Source organism: Chionomys nivalis, chromosome 10 (assembly GCF_950005125.1).
Source record: "Chionomys nivalis chromosome 10, mChiNiv1.1, whole genome shotgun sequence".
Taxonomy (NCBI): domain Eukaryota; kingdom Metazoa; phylum Chordata; class Mammalia; order Rodentia; family Cricetidae; genus Chionomys; species Chionomys nivalis.
Window position 1 is genome coordinate 67,221,208 of NC_080095.1, and position 12,688 is coordinate 67,233,895.

The 12,688-nt window shown below is 40.1% G+C and overlaps 1 protein-coding gene across 3 annotated transcripts in view; it reads right to left on the minus strand.

Annotated features, from left to right (window-relative positions):
• The window catches only part of Akap6 (A-kinase anchoring protein 6), a 390,732-nt gene that overhangs the window by 311,598 nt on the left and 66,446 nt on the right, over positions 1-12,688 (minus strand). The window contains exon 1 of one of the 3 annotated variants that reach the window (XM_057782239.1): positions 7,477-7,553. The exons of the other annotated variants lie outside the window; for them this stretch is intronic. The gene's annotated coding sequence lies outside the window, so the exon portion shown is untranslated. Of the gene's footprint in view, positions 1-7,476; positions 7,554-12,688 lie in introns of those variants that run through there. 3 annotated transcript variants of the gene reach the window in all.

Consider the following 12,688-nt stretch of genomic DNA (forward strand, 5'->3'; position numbering starts at 1 on the left):
CTAAAAACCTAAAATCACTACAGAAAGGGGGAGCTTTCTCTGGTAAATAAACATCAAGAATAAGAGGGAAAACAATATTTTAAAAGCTACAAATTAGATAAACAAGTAATAAATGGCTTTCATAACTGACAAAAGCTCAATCCTAAACCAGTAATTCATAAAGAGGCAAGCTGCCTTTTTCTTTGAGTATTTTGGAACTGGCAGACCTCGACACCTCTGCAGGTGGATAAAGGAGATCACTGTACCCAAAAGAGGTCTGGTGCTTGTCCGAGCTCCTGGGAGGAAACCTCTAAACCCACGGGGTTTTCTAAGTAAGAGGGATGACTTAAGGCCACCGGGATCCTTAGATCCTGTCTGATAGTTTGTGCTAACGGGGTGACTCAGAATGGAGCCTGACAGACAACTCAACCAGCCATATAATTACAGGGTTAAGGCTTTGGGGAAACCTTCTTGGACAATGATTTAACCTATCATGACTCTGCTATGAAGCCCCAATAAAAAATCATGGACCTCAACCCTTAAGGGAAGCTTCCCAAGTTGGCAGCGTTCCATGTATAACGTCAGACACTGGCTGCAGACGGGCAAGGCGTCCCTGAGGACCTGAAGGTTTGCACTAGTCCCGGATTCTAGGAAATGGGCTCTGAGTTGAAGATAGATAAAAGTATGTAAAAAATATCTCTAATTAGATGGTTTTGGAGTTCTCTGTCTCTGTTTGTGTGTGTGTGTGTGTGTATGTGGGTATGTATTTATTTGTTCATGTCTGTTTAAGCGTGTACACATGTACATGTGTAAAAATACATATGGAGGCCAGAGGTCAATGTTGGGTTTTTTTCTCAACTGCTTTCTACCTTGTTTTGTTTTGTTTGACGCAGTCTCGCATGCCACTTATAGTGCAATGATTTGACTAGATTGCTAAATGGCCTGACCAACAAGCCTTTCGGGTCCTCCTGTCTCCACCTCCCCAGTGCTGGGATTACAAGTATAAGCTGTTGTGCCCAGTTTTCTGTGTGAATGAGATGGACTCAGAGCCTCACGTCTGTGTGGTAAATCCACTGAATGTGTTGTCTCCCAATCTCTGGATTTCTTAACATGGACATTAATACAAAATAACTTTTTTTTTTTGGTTTTTTTCGAGACAGGGTTTCTCTGTGGTTTTGGAGCCTGTCCTGGAACTAGCTCTTGTAGACCAGGCTGGCCTCGAACTCCCAGAGATCCACCTGCCTCTGCCTCCCAAGTGCTGGGATTAAAGGTGTGCACCACCATCGCCCGGCTATTTTTCTTAAGAAGGAAAAATAAGTCCTGCCTATTAGTAGATAAGTAAATGGCCAACAAGTATGCGAATAAATGATCCATCTAACTAAGCATCAGGGAAACTCAAATCAAGACCATGAGAAACTACCTTACTCCAAAACTACTTACCAAAAAGAGATGAAATAATTATGTCAAACACATACTTGCTTCCATAAGTTTATTTTAACCCAATCCACAATTCCTAAAATATGGAAACAATCCAAATGCCTTTCAATGGATGGGTAGGTAAAGATTATGTGGTATATATATATAAATGAGATGATATTCAGCCATAAAAAAGAATGACATTCTGTCACCTATACAAATACAGACAGAACCGGAGGGCATCATGTTAACTGAATTAAGCCAGATAAAGGAAAACTAAATTCCATATATTCTTACTCATTTGTGGAAACAAATATACCAGTCTCGAAAAAGAATAGACAGGAATAGTGGTCACTAGTGATTTGGAAGTTCAGAGAGTGAAGAGACAGAACGAAACCTCATAAGGTCACCAAAGCCCAGAATGGAGCAACTCCTTCTGTATCTCAGCATAGTAGAGCACCTATTGGTTAAAATGATCTAAGATAGATTTTAAAATAAAGGTAGACTATAAAATTCCCAGTAAATAAAAATGATTAACAAAAGAGACAGGAATGCTTATTATCCTCCTTGATTATTGCACATTGTATACATGTGTTAAGTTTCCACACTATACTCAATAAAGATGTATACATTATTATGTATATATAATATGTCTTTAACAAAACATAGAGAGAGGGAGACTATTAGGAGATACATTCTACTAAAACAAAAGAGGAAACCAAGAACCAGGAGATTCAGAAGGCAGTAATAATACCACAACGTGATGGGGAGGGGACTTCCAGACTGCCAGGTGAATGCTGGGTACAGATGGTGTATGGTTTGAATGTAACACTTGATACCCTGTTGATGGCACTGTTTGGAGAGGTTGTGCAACTGTTAAGAAGTGAATTCCTGGAAGGGGCACTGAGATGGCACAGCCTGGTCTCGCTTTATCTAGCATCTACTTCCTGATGCACCCAGATAGGAGCAAGTCACCCCAGGCTGCTGTTACCACAGCCCCAAGTACTCTGGCTGCCGTGACCCCCCTCATGATGGAATATCCTTAAATTGTGGACCAAATAGACTTTTCTTCTTTTAAGCAGCCTTGACAGGTAGCTGGTACTGGTAACAAGAAAAATAGCCAAGGCAGAAGACTTCTATGAGAACTGAAACAGGCCAGTGACTCCTGTAAGACACCTCCAAAGAATTCACAGAGGGAAAAACTGATGGGAGTGACATCCTGGAAGAGATTTAATCCTAGAGGATTGGGGATCCAGCTGAAGATAAACATACAGAAACTAAGTGAGTAATATCTACAAACTTCAAAAACAAAAGAGTTGTACTAGGTAGAATTAGGCTCCAGTAAGCCCAAATCATTGATATAAAATTTGCATTTTGTGGACCGTAACTGTCACCATTGAATGACAAAGATATGTCTATGTGGGAAGTGGAGATTGGTAGATCTCCAGGGCTTGCTCACCAGCCAAGCCAGCCTCCTTGGGGAGCCACACATGAGTGAGGAACTGTCTCAAAACACAGAATGAACAGCCTTGGGAAATGATACTCTTGAGCCTCTACGTGTTCATGTATGCACACACACATGCACACACGCGCGCGCGCACACACACACATGCGTTTATACACACAAATTTGTGATTACCTGCTTGTTGGCTTCCTGGCTGTTCAACAGCTCAGCCCCAAAATAATCACACAGAAACCATGTTATTTAAATCACTGTTTAGCCCATAAACTCTAGCTTCTTATTGGCTAATTCTTACATATTTATTTAACCCATCTCCATTAATCTGTGTATTGCCACATGGCTGTGGCTTACCAGGTAAAGTTCTGTCTGGCATCTGTCCCCTGCGGGGGCTAGATGGCTTCTTTCTGACTCTGCCTTCTTCTTCCCAGTATTTAGTTTAGTTTTCCCCGCCTAGCTAAATTCCGCCTTGCTATAAGCTCAAGCCAGCACTCTTTATTCATTAATGTTAATCATAGCATACAGAGGGAAATCCCACATCACTTGCTCCTAAAGCCCCACACTTTTAAATATAAAATGTTTACTTCAACTCAATTCAATAATAAGGCTGCATTCATTTCACTCAAATAATCTCTCTAAGAAAGGACTCCCTAGCCAAGAAGCTATCTCCAATTGACAACCACTTGCAAAAGAAAAATTGGTTTTCTTCAATGGAGTCTCACTAGAGATACAAACCATACTTAAGGGCAGGCCTCATGTTCAGCAGTAGATAGCCAACACAAAATGAACTCAACGGTGTTTGGGGAGATTTGCTTGTTTGTTTCATTTTTGGACTTTTTAATTTTACCTAACTGGTCTTTTGTTTCTTATATAGTTTTGATTCTGTTTTTTGTGGGGAGTGTGTGTGTGTGTGTGTGTGTGTGTATGCATACATGCTTTTCATTTTAGCTTTAATTTTTACTTTTCACTGAGGTTTCTTTCATTTGCCTGCCTGTTTTCTAAAGAGAGAGGGAAAGACAGTGTAAAGTTTGGATGGGTGGGATGTGGGGAGGATCTGGGAGGAGATGAGGAGGGGAGATCATGATTAGACTATATGGTATAAAAAATTATAACTAAAAATATTTTTTAGAAAAAAAGGAAGGAAAGAAAAGGAAGAGAAAAAGAGAGCCCCGCCTCCCACACATTAAGCTTGATGTGTCAATGAGAGACACTGGTGGGGAAGGGACCCAGCTGAGTGCAGAGTTTGTCCGAACAAGTGCAGACATCGTAAGGTGGGTAACTCTTAATTCTGAAGACTGAATCAGGCTACAAAACCAAATGATGAATTGAGCTAGATCGTTCCACAGACATGGCATTTGCCTTGTGCTACTCCGGCTGCAAGGCTGAGAGCGCCTCAAATCAGCGCCACACCAGTTCTCCAGGAGGCAGAGCACTGCCAGGAGGAGAGACTCTCAGAGACCGGGCTTTCCAAACTCATTTTTCCTATTTGCAATGTCTTCACTGTAACTTCCCAGACACACAAATCAGGCTTCTTAGACATCCTGGATATAACCTGAAAAATAGTCATGGAAGATGCCCCAGCTCCTGGTAGCCAGAGGTCTTACGTGAGCAGGAGCCCTCTTCTCTGTTTCTTATTGCAGAAGGGATTTCCACAGCTTGTGATTATGCCTACTTTTCCAGAACCATTTCAACAAGACAGAGTTCACTTGTTTCAAATATTTTATAGTGCCTTCCTTGCTCTAAATATATCAAGTCAAGCATTTCAACCTAGTCAGGCATCTAAACCAAGAGTTAATGTCTGGTTGAATCAGACTGGCTCCAAAATGAATTGATACTTTGGAAAATATCCATAGAACAAATAAGGATCTTATACAATCAAGCTGCAAAGAAAACAGCACACATATATTTAATTCGGGGTAGATAGTACAAGCACATGAATGCTGTGTTTATGTGTTTATGCTGGAAGATATCTAAAGCATCAGACACTGACTAGTTCAGCATAAATTCTTCATTGGATTGTTTCTTAATAAATTATTTACTCCATTGTTTAGTAAAAACTGCTAGTCATAGCAGGACTGCTGAGTAGGGGCTAATGACTTCAAACCTCTACAGAGAATCTAGTAGGTCTTGCCTCTACCTTAGAAAACTATAATTTCGTTTCTACCAGACACTTTGCCAGCTCCCCCATGCAGCAAAGGCAACACAAGATTCAGATTTTGAATTTAGGGCTTCTCTAAGCGTCAGGAACATAAAAGGACAATGCTGGATGCTATCCAAAGCCAACTCAGAGTTTCTCACCTATGTCACCAACACGCTACGGTCTGAAAGCAAGGACGCCAGATTCCATCGCTTACCGCCACCCAAGCCGAGCCACAGAGAGAAAGGAGGAACTGCAGTTTCCACAAGGGGTCCCAATCTGAGCTGCTCATTTACTGTGCCACTCAGCTAAGCCTGCGGTCACACCCCCACCGAGGAGAGCAGCTCACTGGCATCCAGCAGCCGCTTGGCGCCGTGGAGGATGACTGTGCACTAAACATCACGCTTTAATTTTTCATGTCTTTCCTTCGTCGGCAATAGCTTCTCATAATCGATGCGGCTCTCGGAAACAACAGGTCCTTCTCAGTAACCTCTGTCTGTGTCTCTTCAATTCGTGCCCCACAGTCATATCTATCACATGACACCACCACTTTTGCTCTCGCTTAGTCACTGGCAGCCAGCTACAAAAGGATCTCAGATGAAGTCTGCTCGCCACGGCTTCTGGTCACTGCGCACTTTGCTGTGACCCCACTGTTGCTAATCGTTATGTGTGATTCAGACACTGACATGGTCACTGAAGGTCCTTTGAGATTCTTCAGCAAGAAATGCTATTTTCCATGCCCGAAAATGAGTGATAAAAATATTCCAATAGTCAGGCTGTCTCGGTTTAAAAAAGAACATTCGGAGGTGGTCTTTAATAAGCTGGTTCTATGGGTTTTATTTTGTTCTTTTAACATATAATAAAACACATGCAACTGGAAGACTATAGTTTCCCCCTTTCGATGTAAAAATTGGTGTGAATTTTTTTTTTGAAATTAGAATATATTTGCATCATTTTTCCTTCCCTTTTTTCTCTTCAGTTCTTCCCATATACCATGCCTGACTCTCAAATTCACTCTTTTTCTTTAATTGTAGATGTGTGTGTGTTTCTCAATATATAGATGCAACCTACACATTCTATATTATGTTATTTATGTGTATATGATTTCAGGACTGACCATTTGGCTTTAAATCACCAGTTGGGGGTTCCTCCTTGGGGAAGACTATCTCTCCTGATCTCAGCATTCCTTAGTTGCCTGGAATTCTTTATTGGGACCCCACAGATGTCCCCCTTCCTTGTTAGCATGTCTAATGGTAGTATCCCTGTCCAGTCTTGTTTAGACAGCCATGTTGATGAGGCTTCATGGTCGACAGCTTCTCTGACGTTTCTGGGAGATGCAGCCTCACAGAAACCCTCCTGTTCTTCTGACTCCTACAAGTTTTGTTTCCTCTCCCTCTATGACCCCTGAAACTTCAACGCAGAAATTGTGTTGTAGATATCTCAGTACGGGGTGGCATCACAGAATCAGCTACTCTACTTGCTCGTATTGGTTGTAGTTTTCTGGAATGGTCTCCATCTCTTGCAAAGACATTTATTTCATGGTGGTAAAATGGACCACTTCTCTGTGGTTGTAAGGACAAATATTTAGAATGTAGCTCTGGATGATGCTGATTGAGAAAAGTGACAGCTGTAAGTTCTCCAAGAACCATTGCTTTACCAGCCAGAGGTAGTGGGCTAGGTTTCCAGCACCAGGCACGACTTCCCTCTTGTTGAGCAAGTCTTACATTCAATTAGAGAGTTGTGGGTTACCGCCAAGATGTGAGTGCCACTACTACACCCTTGGCGATATCATGCCATGCTGGTTGTTACTGTGGACCATAGTTGTCATCGCTGGGTAGGACGATTGGCTGCTTCCTCTGTGTTGGTTTGGAAGAAAACAGCTCCCAAAGGGAGTGGCACGAGTGGGAGGTGTGGCCTTGTTGGAGTAGGCGTGGTCTTATTGAAGGAAGTATGTCGCTGTGGAGATGGGCTTTGAGGTCTAATATATGCTCAAGCCCCACACAGTGAAATAGTCTACTTCCTGTTGCCTGCATATCAACAGATAGCAGCTCCTTCTCCAGCACCATGTCTGCCTGCTCCTGCTGTGCTTCCCACCATGATGATAATGGACTAAACCTCTGAACTGTAAACTGCCACTTCAGTGGAAATGTTTTTCTTTATAAGAGTTGCAGTGGTCATGGTGTCTCTTCACAGCAATAGAAACTCCAGGACACACCCTGAGAGGCTGGCATAGTGTCTTCTGGTACCATGAAAATTAAACTTCAGGAAGAAGGCTTTCGGGTTAGATCCAGCTCAGATCCCCCAAATCCTGTGTCCAAAGCATATGGTGTCTTCAGCGACAGGATCTTACTTCCATGCTCTGGGAGGTAACCAAGAGCAACAGACACAGCTCATGTTTATGATATGAAATATTTTAAAAAAGCAAATTAGTCAGATTTGTAAGGAACCAGGGGAATATACTGGCTGATAGGCTTATATGTGTTACCTTGTAAGGGAAGGAGATTATTGACTTCTTCACGGTTGTGAGTCAACATGAGCTCCTCCTCACCCTCAGGAACAGCTGCAGCTGGTAAGTTCAGTTGCTTCTCAACTGAATCCTAAGGCAAACAGGTTGGAGAGCCGCTGAGCTCCATCTGAAAGAGCAAGTCCCTGTACTTTTAAGTCCATTTCCCAAACAATGCTTTAAAGGAGAACATACTTATCCCTTAACAAATTTCTATATGATTTGCATTTAACTTTGCTGCAATGTGGCAAGATGTATGCATATTTAAATACAACTTTATTATTACAGCATCCTACTGTTCAGGAAGAACAATGTCCTGAGCTCAGATTATGAAGAGCAGTCACTAGAATCAAACAGCACTGGGTTTTATTTTTCTTGGACTGATAAAGAAAAATAGGCAAACGGGGTCTCATGAAAACCTAAAACATTTGTCATAAAATAAATACCAGTATCAACACAGTAAAACAGCAAGTGATTTGATGGAAGAAAAACATCAATAAGTCATGTGTCTGATAAGGGATCAATAAATAGAATATATGGAAAACTTCCAAGACACAGCAACAAAAAAACCAAATAACCCAATGTATAAAATGAGCAGAGGTCTTAAATATATATTTCTCTGAAGAAGAGATACAAATGGCTGATAAACACATGAAGCCTTAGTAAGCATCAGTAGCCACGAGGGAAACGGCAGTCAAAGGCCGATGAGATTATCCCACAAGCAAATGAAACAAGCAAACGAAAGCGTGGTTGTTGACTGAGGGGTTTCTGTCCCCTCTGGTCCTGCAGCCATTTAGCCCCAAAGAAACACACAGAGGCCTACATTAATCATAAACTGGTTGGCCTATTAGCTCAGGCTTCTTACTAATTCTTACATCTTACATTAACCCATTATTCTTGTCTGTGTTAGCCACATGGCTTGGTACCTTTCATCAGCGAGGCATTCTCATATTGCTTCCTCTCTGTTTCTGGGTGATGATGGCAGACTGTGCTTTCCTCTTCCCACTCTTCCCAGAAATCTCTTGTTCTGGTTGCCCCACCTCTATTTCCTGACTGGTTGCCCTGCCTGTACTTCCTGCCTGGCTACTGACCAATCAGCATTTTATTAAAATACAAGTGACGGGGTACAGACCATTGTCCCTCAGCACGTGATAGCAAGGGTGTGGAAATACGGGAATCTTTAAGTAAGTTAACAAAAGTATGAAGAAACACAGCCCTGTAGAAAACAGTGTGGCAGTACTGGGAAAAATTCAAAAATAGAATCACAAGTCAGAAAAAAATCCCTTTTGGATACAGAGCAGAAAAGGAATTGAGAACACGCTCAAAAGGAGAAAGTTGTATGAAGCTCATGTTCTGTGACAGCAGTATTCACAGCAGCTAAAACATGAAAGCAACAGTCGGCAGATGGATGGATAAACAAAATCAAAATAAAGTAAGTACATAAATGGAATATATTCAGACTTAAGTGGGAAAAGTATTTTGACACAAGGTGGATGAACCTTGGAGACAGTACACTAAGTGAAACAAGCCAATCACAAAAGACAAATACTGTACATGATTCTACTGACATAGCCAAAATCACAAAGACAGGCAGTAAACAGTGGTGGTTAGGGGCAGAAGGAAAGATGAAGTAGGAGTAACTGGAAAAGTTTTACAAGATGAGGAGTAAGGAGATTCCGCTGGTGATGGCTGCACAATATTATAGATGTATTTCATGCTTCTGAATGATTCATTTAAAAATGATTCTTGAAAATAAATGCTTAAAGAAAGCATAAAGTCCACAAAAATCCTGCTGGAAGCTACTCAGAAGAGAGAGGATTTGTTCCTGCTCACAGTTATAGTCAGAGAGACCAAGGCGTCAGGAGCTAGGCTCAGCTGTTCACAGCAAATCAACTGTTACCTACAGAGAGCAATGGTGCTAGCTTTACCATGTTAATTGTGGCCCCTTACATAGTTCAGGATCCCTGCCCAAGGAATGGTGATGCCCACAGTTAAGATGGCTTTTCCTACCTCAGGCAACCTACTCAAGACAATCCCTTCCAGGGATGGCAAGAGCCCTTCCCCCAGGTAGTCTAGGTCCTGTCTCGTTGACAACTAATACAACCATCACAATATCTGAAAACTTTTGATTCCATGTGTTTTAGCTTGTGTTCTTATCTGTGTTTGAAATCAACTCATGAATCAGTATGAGACCCCATATTAATTTAGCTGCAAGTTTAGTTCTATGGAGTTTGATCTTTCTATAACACTTTCATGACATAGGATACTCCCTCTGTTTTATGACTCAGTCCTTCTCCATTCAAACAATTCCTTTAAGATACAGATAACATAAATTTACTATAAGAATCATACACACAAACATACACACACATATTTATTTGTTGAAAGTTTCATATGTGTAAAAGATATATTTTTTCTGTGTTTGGAAGGAACAGAGATCAGCAAGAGCATGTAACCTCCAAACACAGAAATATCGCCAGAGGCTTTTAAAAACAAATGAAGCAAGGAATAGCAGCAAGCTGACTTTAGAACACAGAAAATAAGTAGGCATAAATAGCTATTGAAGGTTGGTAAGTTAAGCCATTAACTAGCAATGGAGAAAAGAGGAGACACATTTATTTATAAGTTGCCCACCCAAATGCCCAGAAACAATGACATTTTATCACTCCAGAGTGAGATGAACATAGAAAAAGAGTAAAATATTCTGGAAGTCAATTTATTTACTTATTTGGGTAAATCATATGATTAGAAAATATTCATTTTATTATAACATAATAATAGTATACATTAATGAGATTCGCTTCACTATTTTCATACATGCATACAACACGTATTGATCATGTCACCCACCCTTCTGCTCTTGTCCTTTCTTCTTCCAAACCCCTACAGTTTGCTAAATTTCCTCCTCTGCTTCCAGGTCCTTTTCTTGTTTTGCTTTTGTTTTATTCTTTAAGTTTCCACATTTGTTAAAAAAAAAAAAAGTGACATTTATATTTCTGGATTGTTTCACTTGATATGACACTAATTTTACCCACTTTCTTGAAATGATAGACTTCATTTCTCTTTGTGGTTGAATAAAATGCACACCCCTCCACGATTCCAACAATACCACACTATTTATTCAAGCATCTCTATTGCATGCTGCTTTGGGGATATATACCCATGAGTGAGACAGCTGGATCATGTGGTATTTTAGTTTTAGTTTTTAGAGAAACCTCCATACCAGGACTAATTCACATTTTATTAACAGTGTCTAAGATTTGCCTTTTCTTCACATTTGTGGTAGCATTTTTTGTTTGTTTTTATAAAAGTCATTCTAACCGGGGTGATGTAGAATCTCATAGTTCTATTTGTACTTCCCCGATGGCTAAAGTTACATCGGCTGTTTAAAACTGAATCATTTATATTTCTTTCAAGAAATGTCTGTTTAGAGCCAGATAGATGGTTCAGTGGGTTAATGCACTCGCCGCCAACCCTGGCAACCTGAATACAATCTCTGACATCCACATGGTTGAAACAGTAAACGGGTACATTTACATTTTTCATTATCTTTGAGAAAATGTTTTATTTCTCCACTTAGTATGCTGTTGGCCATGGAATGATTGTACACAACTTTTACATTGCTGAGAGATTATCTTCCTATGCCTGATTTAGAGCTTTTATTATGAAAAGGAGCTAAGTTTCATTAAAAGTTTTCTGTATATGTTATAATCATGAGGTTTTTGTCTTTGACTCTATTTATAAGCTGTTATTGACTTGTATCTGTTGATGCACTCTTACACCTCTGGAATAAAGCCTGCATTATCATGGGGCATGGTTGTTTCTGTGATGCTGAGACTGATGTGTGGTAGTAGTATGCTGAGGATTTCTGCATCTCTGTCCAGTAGTATTAACGGATCTGTAGATGCGTTGTAGGTACTATGTCAGTGGTAATAGAAATAACCTTTCCAGATGTTGTAATAGAGGAAGGTAGACTTCAGAGTTTCAGTTTCAAAGGTTGCCTTTCAATTTTGTGAAATAGTTTGAAAAACATCCGAGTTCTTTCTCTTTAGAAGTTGGTAAAATTTACCAGCAAAGCCATCCCATCCTGGGCTGATTGAAAGACTTGCTACAGGTAAACATCATCCTGGCTACCTGTCTACTTGGGGTTTTATAGCCACTTAGTTTATATCTAGATCCATAACTGTGCAGATTTTTTCTAGATTTTTCCCAAAGTACTTGCCTACTGCTCTTTTCGGAACTGGTCTGGGAATACAGGTCAGTAATACAATACTTCCCCAGTATCCATTTGTTCTCCTCATTTTGTCAATTTTCGTTAGATTATTTTAAATATTTATTGCTCATTTCTGAGAGCAAATTTAAGCTTTTTAATTTGAATTTAAGAATTTAAGTTATTAAAAGTATTTAGTACTTAATAATAAATACTTAAGTTATTAAGAATAACATATTCTTATTGTTTAAAATATGTTAGTCTCTAAAGAGTATAAAATGGACAACCTCTTGATGAGAGACATAAAATGTAGCTGAAGGTAAGCCTGGCTTACCCTAAGCTTGAGGGTTTTGCCAGTCTATGTTTACTGGATGTTTACATTTTACCTCTTATAGTATGTTAATAAACAACCTATTTTATCCAACAACATAATTTATCAACCTTGACACTGTTAAAATTTGGGTTAAATAATTCTTTGTTTTGAGGAGCATTGGAGAATGATCAGCTGCTGCGGTCGCTGCTGCAGTCTCCACTCCAAGCAATATTGTCCCCACCACACACACGATGGTCAGAAGTGTCTCTAGATATTGCTGAACGTTCCCTGGGAGAGAAAATCCCTCCTGACTAAGGACTCCAGCTTCAGTCAGAAGGCTGAGGCAGAAGCAGGCAGATCTCTGTTAGTTCAAGGCCAGACTGTTCCACATAAGTTGTAGGACAGCCAGGACAAGGTAGAGAGACCCTGTCTCACAACAAACAAAAACTCCAGCTTTATACTGGGGCTTATAGACAAGCCTCCATCAAAAGCAGAGTTTCAAGTCAGCTTAGATAATAATTGACACTAGCTAGGTCAATTGCATGGGTGAGTATAGATATACTTTGTATTTAGATATGAATTAGCCATCTATGAAGAATAATGTGATTTAGTTCTTCTCATTAATATTATTTCATTCTTTAGAAAACAAACTAACAAAATCTTAAAGAACA